Source organism: Coptis chinensis, chromosome 2, assembly GCF_015680905.1.
Source record: "Coptis chinensis isolate HL-2020 chromosome 2, ASM1568090v1, whole genome shotgun sequence".
In the NCBI taxonomy this organism is placed as follows: domain Eukaryota; kingdom Viridiplantae; phylum Streptophyta; class Magnoliopsida; order Ranunculales; family Ranunculaceae; genus Coptis; species Coptis chinensis.
The window spans coordinates 44275155-44286611 of record NC_141457.1 but is presented as its reverse complement, the minus strand read 5'-3'; the positions used below and the strand labels follow the sequence as shown (position 1 = coordinate 44286611).

The window sequence follows — 11457 nt, the reverse complement described above, 5'->3', positions numbered from 1 at the left end:
AATCAATGAATTGGGTTTATGGTATGAATTAAAGTAGTAGGGGTTTTGTTGTAGGTTAATTTCGGTTAGTGGAAAGTTGATTTTGTTGTGGTTGGGGCTGTTGAAGCTCCAGAGGAGCCATTAATGGCGTCGACCTCAATTTACCCAATATAAAGGAATCGTGATTTGTTAGTATAGATAGGTAGGGGTTTGAAAAAGGAACCAAACCGCTGGGTTCATTAGTGGTGGCGAGTGGCTGATTGGTGGTGGCTGGAGGTGGAGGCGTTGGTGAGGAAGATGAACAGTGAAGTTATTTTTTGTTTTGTTGGGCTTGGGCCCGAATTTCATGGGTGGACTTATAGGTTTTAAATTTTAGATTTTTATTTTTTAGACTTAAGTTTAGACTATGGGCCTTAGGCTTTGGGCTTTTGGGGTTAGAGGAGTTTAGGTCTGGTTGACTGCTGTTGACCTGGCTGGTTGACTGCGGTAGACCATTGGCAGGTTGACTTTGACTGTTGACTAGGGTTGACTTTTACCTCGGATTATGATTCGGTCTATTAGGATAGGTCTAGGACTATTAGCATGCTTAACTTTAGGCTAAGACTTTTCTAAATATACTTGTGTACATGTATTTACTACTCTGTGATAGTTCAGTCTTTTATGATACACAACGTTATGACACTTATACATCCATGAAATTAATAACCATTACTAAAAAAATGACATATTATGACACTTGTTTTTTATCTATCTTGACGGCTTTGTTAAAAACCGTCAAGATAGGTGTTTTAGTAATATTTTTATGACGGCTATTGCAATATTATGTTGTGTATGACACAAGCGTCAAAAAAATATAATAAATTTATGACGGTTAGTACAACATTATGTCATGTATGACACAAACGTTAAGAAAATATAATAAATTTATGACGGCTGTTGTAACATTATGTTGTGTATGACACAAACGTCAAAAAAATATAATAATTTTATAACGGCTGTTGCAACATTATGTCGTGTATAACATAAGCGTCAAGAAAATATGGTGGTGTTTCCTAAAACAGTCAAATTAGCAATAGAATAAACTGTCAACGTTCTCACAATTTTTTGGGCACTAGCTAGGCTGTACCATTTTGGCTTTCAATAAAACCGTCAACAACTTTACAAAAAAAAAAAAAGAATACCAAAATAATAGACTCCTCACTAAGAATTGAACCGGTCAATAGACTCCTCAGTCCTCACTTATGGAAACCGCAATAGAGAAATCCAAGTTCCCCTCTCCAATGAAAATTCTCCCGCTCACCTCAATTGTTTTTCCCTCTCACCGAATATTAAGAGATTGATGTTAGGGTTACGCCTATTTATCTTTCTTCCCCTTCCATTGCAAACCCTAACTGTTACGCCTTTTTTTTTCTTAGTCTCGTTGGTTTCTCGCGACACTTACTTCTTTTTTACTAAACTTGTTTTGTTTGAGAAGGGATCACCGATTACTACTACAACAAAGCTTTCAAATCTAAAAGTAAGTATTTTTTTTTTTTTTTATTTCTTTTTCTTGTTTAAATTGTTTGTAGAAATATTTTTATTGCATTCAATTTTTGTTTTTCAATGAGAACCTCGGTTTGAGGTTCAAATCATCTGAAAAAAATGCAACAAGATTATGTTTTCTCCCTCTCTCTCTCTCTCACGCCCGCTACACTATTCTCTCTCTCTTAATGGACTTTATTCTTAAAGTTTTGTTTATGCAATGTTTGATTGGAAGCTTCAATCCTCCTAAACTAAATCCATTAAAGTATTTGTCGGTCTGGATGGTGGTTTTTTTCCGCTGTAGAGCTGTACTCTTAGTCTTATCTCTTGAAGATTTCTATCAATCTCTGTGAAATCTACAGATCTTGTAGGCTTCCTAGCACTGCCCTACGATGAATCCCATTTGAAGACAAAACACCCAAACAACGTCTCTCTTCATTCCTCCTATATACTGGATCAGTGAGAGAGATGTGGCATTAGTATCGTTTGTTGGTGTTGCTACAATGTTTGATCTCGCAGAGATGCATCTACTGCTTTTTTTCTTTTCTTTTTTTCTTTTTTTTTTAAATTAAATTTGTTCTTATGTTCAGGATTCATATTTTTAAGCTGTGGGTTCCCTTTTACATAATTAAGCTTGTGCAAAATGTTTTACTCAATTCTAGGATGGGACAGGTCGTATCGGGAAAATGCTTTTCGCAAGGCAAGGAAAGAAATTTGACTATGATTTAAAACAGGTAAAGTTGTACTTACAGACGTAGCACTTTTACTTTTTTTAGTTCAAGATATGATCAAAAGAAAACAAAAATCCAACAGGTAAAACATGTTCTACAAGTAATTACATGTCGAATCGTGGAGATCCCCGATGACAAATCTAGAAGTCAAAACCAAAGATAATTTATCACCATTCATCGGATCTATTCTGAGCCATCCCCGCTTCATTTTCATGAGGCTGCTCTCAATGTTTCAAATATAGGTTTATACATGCGTGCAAGGCCATTATATGCTTGAACAAATGTTGGAGTTGTCGTAAAGCTTCATGACCTCGCCAGAAAAGTTCCTCTCGCTTCTACTTTTGTTCTTTTGCAAGTTGCCCTCAAGTAACAAATATTCATCTGTGTAAACTTTAGCACCTGCAACATTTCCACGATCTTTCTCAAATTTTAAAAAATCTTGATCGACCTTTCGTTACCCATAGGTAGTATGCTAGTCTTTTCAGTTCTTGATTTATCCAGTAAACCACGGAGTTCTTCATTCTACCTAAGACAGTCTTTGACCTGGTTCTGCCATTGTACCACCACTGCGGTTGCTTCTTCATAAGAGGCCGAGATATTATAATTTTCCTCAAAAAGCCTCTCTATCTCTGAAGATTGTGAGTCGATCTCCATCAAAAGTTTCTGACGACTATTTTCCAGTCTCTCAACCATGACTGCCATATCATGCAATTGTTTCTCAAATTTATCCTTGTTTTCCTTTGAAAGTTCCTTGTTAGCAGCTTCATCCATAGCTTCTGAGGCCTTTTTTGATAAAGCTGCAAGTCTTTCTTCCAACTCTTGCTTTTCAACAATAAGCAACGAATTCCTAGATTGCTCCTCTGCTAATATTCGTTGCTGCAGTAGCTTCACTTGCTGCAACTCAGAGTTCAAATTGGCCAATTCTTTTTCCATGCTTTGGAAATGATCTTGTGAGATACCCATAGAAGAGATGCCACCAAGTGGATTCATTATTGCTTGTTGCTATAAAGAATTTAATTCTGCTCTCAAAGCTGCAGCATCTTCCTCAGTTCTGCACTGTTCCTCTTCTACCTCCTTCAATCTCTTCTTGACCATCCGAAGCTGGGCTGAGAAATCCTCCCGTGCAATAACTGCTGCATCTTTTTCCATGGCCACATCCCGAAGAGCTTTCCTCAGTGAGGGCACAATCGTTTCGCTCCGTGTCATTCAAACGCTTGTGCAACGATCGCTTTCAATTTCCTTTGCTTGAAGCTCGAGAGTTGGCCACCACTTTGTGATCTATTGATTCCCAAAGACGGAAGTGGATTGGAAGAAGATTGGAGATCGGCCCCGATGATGCTTTGCTTAGTCTTTCGCTTTCTCTTTTTTGACCAATTTCTTCCAACGCTCGATGCGCCTAGAGTTTAGTGGTCACCTCGTGTACCGCGGTAGCTCATAACAATATTGTATTATGATGTTGTTTTATGTTGTTCTAAGAGTGAGCTATATAACCTTGTGGACACATTTAGCTCATAACAATTTCGTTTTATAATGTTTGTTTATCGTTGTTCTAACAAGCACTTTGCGCCCATGTACTCCTTCCAGGTTACAGTGGATTTTCTGTGATGGCATGATCCATGACTCATGCTTCATTTAATTTTGAAATTTTGGCAAGAGTATAATAGTATTTTATATAGAAATGTTGAAAATCGTGTTTTCTTTATTATTGTTCGTTTCGGTAGAATTGATTTGCTCATTTCAAGTGCATACTGAAGTATTTTTCAGCGACCGCCCTATGCTAAGGGTATGTAATACAAAGGAAATGATTGATAAGCACTTGAAAGCAACAGGAGGTAGAGTTTTTTCTCGTTTCCCCCAGAACCGAATGGATACCTACAATTGGTATCCCAAGAACTGTTATTTATCATACTAATTGCAAGTATATAAAAAGAACAGAGATTATTGTAATTTCTTTGTTGACTTATGTAGCTAATGGAGTTGGCTAACACTAGGATATATACAAGCGCAGACCTTATTGAAATTCGTTTGGAGTTTATCAAGTACATCGAGAAATTTATCTCGGCATAGGTATGTGTACCATTTATATATCTTTTATGTTTGATAAGTATTTGGGGCTTGTATATGAAGCTTTAGTCTGAAGTTTTTCCACCATACATTTCGAATTTAGGTCTAACTTATGTTCTTTCCTTTGCCTATTAGCTAAAGGGTTATTTGTGTACTTGTGGTAGATATATATACAGATCAGATATATCCTACAGTGGTCGTACGTATGTTATTTCGGGCATAACCAATATGATTCTCTGTCATAGTTGATTGTATCTCTTTCGTTTAGTAGTTATTGACTTAGTGTGCTAACACATTGTTTGTGTATTTTTTTTAATACTGTGTAGAAGTCGTTATATGATTATATTTTTAGTTTACTTATTAAACAAACTAACACATTCTTCTTCATATTGTTTTTTAGGTTATAAGTGAGATAAGGTAGCTCAAATAAGTTTGTTTGAGATAGATTAGTTGATTAGCAATTTGTTGGATGGGTTATGTAAATTGCATTGTTGTTGGATTATGAGACTTGCTTGATTTTGAATAAAGTGCTTAAGTTATTTAATTTTTTTCTCCGTGAATAAATCATGTAATATGAACAAGTTCTTGGAATGATTTATGTTGGTAATAAAAGTATGATTCTTGTTTCCGTAATGGACTCTAGCTGTCAGGTGTCTAAATGTATTGGTGGTGTCTGAATGTATTGGTTTACAAGAATTTCAAATTTACAGGAATTTTCAAATTTACAGGAAAAAAAAAAAAAAAAAAAAAAAGAGTTATGACGGCTTCCAAAGAACTGTCATGTGGCATACCAATTCTTGACAGTTTTTAGTGTTAATTTCTTGACACTTTTGTTTCTCAGGGTGACGCTTAAATAAAAACAGTCATAAATGAAGGTTTAGTTCTTGACACTTTTTCTAATAAACTATGACGGTTAAGTAAAATATGTCATGCAAAAGGATCTAGTTATGACGTTTATAAATGATTTTTTGTCATATTAAGTTTGAGCTTTTATGTCAGCTTCTCCAGAACCGTCATCATCTTTATGACGTTTTTTGTTAACTTTTATGACGGGCTCTATAATGAAGGTTGTTTTTTAAATGAAAAAATGTCATTAAACCTGTTTCATGACGGGTAAAAGCCGTCATCACAAGTCATTTTTTTAGTAGTGAACGCGTAAACCAAAAATACATGAATCAAGATACTCCTTCGTTCTCTAAAATAATATATGCAATAAATTTCAATAATGCGTAAACAAATTTACCGCACCCTTTTAGAACTCTCCACGCCTCAAGTTTTGGAATTGAGTTTTATGACTGCTGATGTCATATATTAGGTGGGCATTTATTGAATATGCCATAAATGGCCCGTTAGCGTTATATATGGGTATTCATTGAATGTGTCATGAATGACCAGATTGTTTAGACTGCCCTAAAGAGGAACTAAGGTATTCACCTTGCGGGTTAGTTGTATTCCTTGAGTGTACGGGAATGTAGGGTTGGGTATTCCTTGAATGTGGCGGGAATGACCCAAGGCATTCATTAAATGTGCCATGAATGGCCCGTTAGTGATATGATAGGTATTCCTTGAATGTGGCGGGAATGACCTAAGGTATTCATTGAATGTGCCATGAATGACCTGAGTTTTGTGCTCAAAGAGGCTGTGAAATATGTGTATGAAAGCCCAGAGGTGGCTATGATATTGTGGTATTCGGTGGGAGAGAGGCACACAGGAATGTGTGATTTGGCAAATGTGTGGAGTGCAAATCGTGGAGTAGGTACTAAAGGGTGGGTGTATAAGAAAAGTAAATGAGTAATTGATAAGAGAAATTGATTTGATTATGTGAGTGTGGTTGGGCTTACTTTTGAATACCTATAGAATATCTACATATGTTATATACAAGTTCTAACTTTCTTTTGCAAGAGGGTAGGACTTAATATAATATTTTGTGCAGGGACGCGGTCCTACTCTTATACAGCAGTGGATATCGGTAAGTTTTAATTCAATTATTTATATATTAAAACGAGTTATTAGAATGAGTTAATATAATGGAAGTTTTGCTTGGGAAGAAACTATGCCGGTTGAGCTAACGGAACTACCTGTCTTCCAAGCTGAGAATGATTAGGTTATGATAGATTTAAAGTGTTAGTTGGGATAAGTAAAGATTGGATATGTTTATATGTGGTTAGTCTACTCATACCAGCAAATTCCATTTTGCTGACCTATGTTTGCTTTGTTTTGGCAACGTGGGTGTGTTCTTGTGAACATAGGTGGAAGGCAGTGAAACCACGGCGTGTGAATTGGATTCTTGTCTGGAGCAGTCCGTTAGTTTTGTTATGTCTGATTCTTATTGAAAGGATGTAATAACGTAGTTATATTTTCAGCATGACATGAGAACATGGTAGTAAGGACTATTTATTCAGAGAGTCGGTTTGATATTTTTGTTTGGACGAGATGATATCTTAATAAAGTAATGGCGGATAATTGTTGGGATTATTTTAATTTAAGTTGATTCTTGTATGATGGGGGTTTTAGGTTTTGACATGTGTTGTATCCACCCCGTCATAGCCTGGGTTTTTAGGCAATTGAACTGAGTGATGTTTGAGATATTTATATTTCAAATATTCACTTGGTAATTGTTTAGAAATTCGGGCTGTGACACTTTGGTTTTTCAATTGTTCGCCATCCACCCAGAAAACCCCAAACTCTCTAAAAGAAAATAAAAATAATCATCTAGCCTTATGAACCGTTGCAATGATTCCCGTGCCTTCGAAGTTCGAATTGAACTACTCGCTCCAACTCTATACGCCTAAACGTTCTGTTACTCCAAGTCAAATTGATCATTTTTTTTCTTGAAGAGACCCCGACAGGTAATTCCCCTAGCTTTTGTTTTCCTCAATTTCTTAATTCAATTATATTTATTTCCTTATATGTGACTCCTGTGGATTTCTTCTACAAGAGAAATCATGGTCCAATCCCAGTAGTTGATGATATTGAGAGGTTGCATCACATCCCTTAATTTCGTTTTTGTATTTTCAGAACTAACGAGGTTTATTTCTGATTATGTAAACTAACTTAATGTATTACTAGCGATGGTGTAGTTGCTAATGATAGGTAAGAAATGTGGGATCTCTTTTTTTACTCCTATTGATTTGTACACTTCTTCCTTGAGTGTTCTATTTTGTTTTCGTTCATTTCAACAAAGGATTGTTTTTTGGCATTGCTCAAAGTTTCAATTAATCACTTTTGAACAAACCTCTTGCAAACTCTGAAATAATATTATTTTTTACAACTATGACGCAGAGCCTTTGTTGCACTTAGAATTGTGTCGATTTCCTTAGACTTTATCTTTTACAGAGAAACGATATCGTATAATTGACCATATCAGACTGTCAGTATAAGTGTGTTATTCTCCATGAATGGAAAGATCATTTGATATGGAAAGAGCCAGAAGAGGAAAATGCTTTGGAAGGAGAATTCATAAAAGTATGTGAAGGACAGTCCCCATACAGATGAAGCCACAAGAGATTTGGAAATTAAACCATCCATTTGTACAAGGCGGCTCAAGCACTTTTTACCGGCAAGTAGAGACCTTTTGGAAGCCTAAGAGAAAACAAAAGAACTCGGGTTCTTTAAAATTCCTTAGTGGTGTTATTAACAATGATGCTTATCCTGTTCTCTGTGCTGATTATATGAAGCGTCTTTTCCCAATTCATGCCTCGAACACTCTCAATCACGGGATCGACACTGGTATTATCTTTTTTTAATTATATGGGCTTAACCGTTGTTTGTTATGGTGTTGTCTCTTATGGGTATTATTTCTCTTTTGTCGTTTGTTATCTTTTATTTCAGCCTCGACGTTTGCTTACATTGGGCGAAAAAGGAAAGAAAACATATTGGACTCTATATTTTATTACTTTGTTTTGGAACTTGAATTTCTGGGATAATGCAAGTACTTTAGCTGGTGAAGTTGATAAACCGCAAAGTACGTTTCCTAAGGCATTGTTTTAGCTAGAATTATAACATGTCCAGTATTTAGCAGAAGCAGGTAATCTGATTGCAGGTAACTAATTAAAAATTTGGATAAAACTTGGTTCGGTGTTGTCTTCAATTGGATTATTTGAAGCACAGTTGAGTAGTAGTTCATATCAGCTCTTGGATCTGGCTGATTTGGGAACTTTATATCTTGGGAATAATGGGGTCTAAGAAAGGTCCAGCAAATCTATCTAAGGCTATATATGAATGGCTACGGTCTGTCAAAATACTGCTTGGAACTTTGCTTCCAGTTCGAGGTAAGATTATTAATAGAATTTATAAGCGGGATGTAATCAAAATCAAAGATGTATAAATATGCCTATATATCCATTCCCTGTCTAAATTTCTTTTAGGATAATCAGCTTCAAACAATATATGCAACAAAATAGTTATGTATAAGCAATTAGGCTAATTGCACTATTGCCTTGGCGAGCGTAACCCAGCACAACATATTACAAGTGTTTAATCAGTTCTGATGTTTTTTACATTAGTTTTTATTTTTATATTTTTTAATTCATTTCAGATTTTGTTGCAGGGAATTGAAGATGTGGGAGTATTGCAAGAAATGCAGAACACCATCAATCCTGAGACTAAACATTCATATATCATTAGCATCATTAAAGCTTGGAAGGCTTACGAATGAAATTCACTTTACTGTCGATCCTCATATCATATCTAGGAAACAAGTTTATCTTTTGATTGTTATCATTGATTTTTTCATATTGTTCTCATTAGAAAGTAAAAAGTGGTCTGCTGAATGTTGGTTCTCGCCCCTTGATATTGCTATGTTGAGATTGTAATATGATATGGTTCTTTTATTTTAAAATATGGAGGCAGAATCTATGGAGATAATGTTGGATTAAATAACGGGTAAAATCTCTAGGCCAATGTAATAATTCTCTTTGGGGTAAGAGCAATTCATTGCTTCTTGGTTTTCCCCACAAGTGTAGCAAGCAAGGTTTTCTTAGGTGGCTAATTAGAGCACGAAGATGATGAAACTGCACTGGGTTTGTGGGAAGTAGCTCCTCTCAAGGATTTTCCATATTAGCCTCACGAGATGGGGGATGTCACAAATGGGAAAAAGGTTCTTTTGTATATCGATTTCCACACAAAGCTTCTACATGACACTGTTAATTCTCTTTAACGGCTGTGAGATGGTTCAATTCATATTCAAAAACCAAGAAGTAAAAATATCATCACTGTGAGCAAGTCTCCTACTTATTACCAAATATATATCAACGTAGGTAAGTCACTCGGTGAATCATATTTATTTATGAAAGCACTTTCCAATTTTTTAGTTTAATGCCATCAAAGACCATTAATACTGAGTAGTTGAGAATGCTCCCAGGAAGCCACCACATCCCTCTTTTTTCTCTCAGATGGACACCTCAACTTTCACAATGATTCGGCAGAAAAAATAACAAACTCACGCCCAAATTTGGGAACTGTTCGCGTAACAACCTAACCAATGAAAGAAAAGAAAAACATTAAAAAAAAAAAAAAAAAAAAAAAAAAAAAAAAAAAAAACTTTCATCAAAACTCAAAACCCCATCCCAACCTTTACCAAAAAAATGAAAAACCTACCTTGATAAACAATAAAAAGGTTGAAATTTTAACAATTTATGGTACATCTTCTCCTCATCTCAAATCCAAGTTGTTTTTTTGGTAGAAAAAGTTAATCCACATCTTCCCTTCCTCTCAAATACAAGTATTCGATCCCACAATATCGTTGAATCAATTGCACTCCCTGTTTCCACTCTTTCATGGAAGTTAGCGAGGGCTTAAATAAATGTGTATAATGTTATCATGTAATTCTATTAGTTTACTTTTGCAATGTGAGGAGTAATTTTTATCACTTTCCTTTTTCCTTGGTTTTGTGTGCGGTGTTCTTCATTCAATTGAGTTGTATAATTGTAGTTCTACTGAATGTGAGGCTTATATTTGTGCTTTTCAAGCTTCTACTTACTGCCAGTGATGTTGTCTATTGAAGCGCACAATTGATTATTCAAGTTCTCTACATGTACTTGATTGGATTAATTTTTTATTTCCCAGGTATCCTAGCCATGCCCGTATGTGGGTAGCTCCTATCAGATTTGGGATGGGCGATAAAAAAAACCAATGACTTTGAATCATCTATGGATGACTGATACAGATTTGTTGATGAGACTAAAATGGATTACAGTGTTGATATGGGTGTTTTGACAAAACATTTTAGTGAAGAGCAAAGAAAATACTATTTGCCGGTATGTAGTAAATTTGTGGTGTTTTGGTTACAAGATATTTGAAATAATTTTGGATTTTTAGTTGTCTTATATGACTTTTCCTTTCAGTTCTAAAATATTTTAGTTACAAATCACTCTGTTTTCTCTTAAATCAAGTGATACTTTAACCTCAACAATCAAAAGCTTGCCTAGGTGTGATTTATGCTCCAGTACCCCGCCTAGGCAACACAATGGGTACTAGAGCATAAAGTGAATAAATAAAAAAGGCAAAATTATAATTGATTTAGGTTGTGTTTCATGTGATTAAATACAACAGAGCGACAATCCATATCTGCGATTGTGTTGTTTCTGTGAGTTCCAGATTTTCATGCTTAACTGTTTAGTTTTATTTTGATATATAGTGTTCATGTGCCTACCTGTGTAACCCCTTGATAGTGTACTTGCAGAGTTTCTACTCCCAATAAGCTCTAATATTGATCATGGATTCCACATATTCAAATTTTAAATTATACCTATTTTGGTTATCATAAAATAGATTATAAAATTTTAAAATGCACGCCATAATTTTTAACATCTAAATAGACCCTTAATCAATTCCAATATCCAAGTTTGCTTTTTGATCCATTTTTCTTATCTGTGTAAGTCAAATAACTGATAGTGGTGAATATTCTAAAGGTAAATTCTTAAAGATTTTCAACAAAAATATTCTAGGTGAGTAGTCAATTGCATTTTGTTTGCCTTAATCTTCGTTTTTGTTTGATGTGAACAACTTTTTTTACTTGATAATAATGTTTTTTAATACTTGGCCTGACAAGGGAAATTAATTGATTTAGGTTGTGTTTCATGTGATTAAATGCAATAGAGCAACAATCCATATCTGCCAAAGAGATTAAGGATACGACAAGTGAACCATGGTAAGCTTCCAT

The 11457-nt window shown here is 35.1% G+C and overlaps 1 pseudogene; it reads right to left on the bottom strand.

Annotated features, from left to right (window-relative positions):
- Window positions 1-2496: 2496 nt before the first annotated feature.
- LOC147516158 (uncharacterized) lies at window positions 2497-11457 on the bottom strand (annotated as a pseudogene).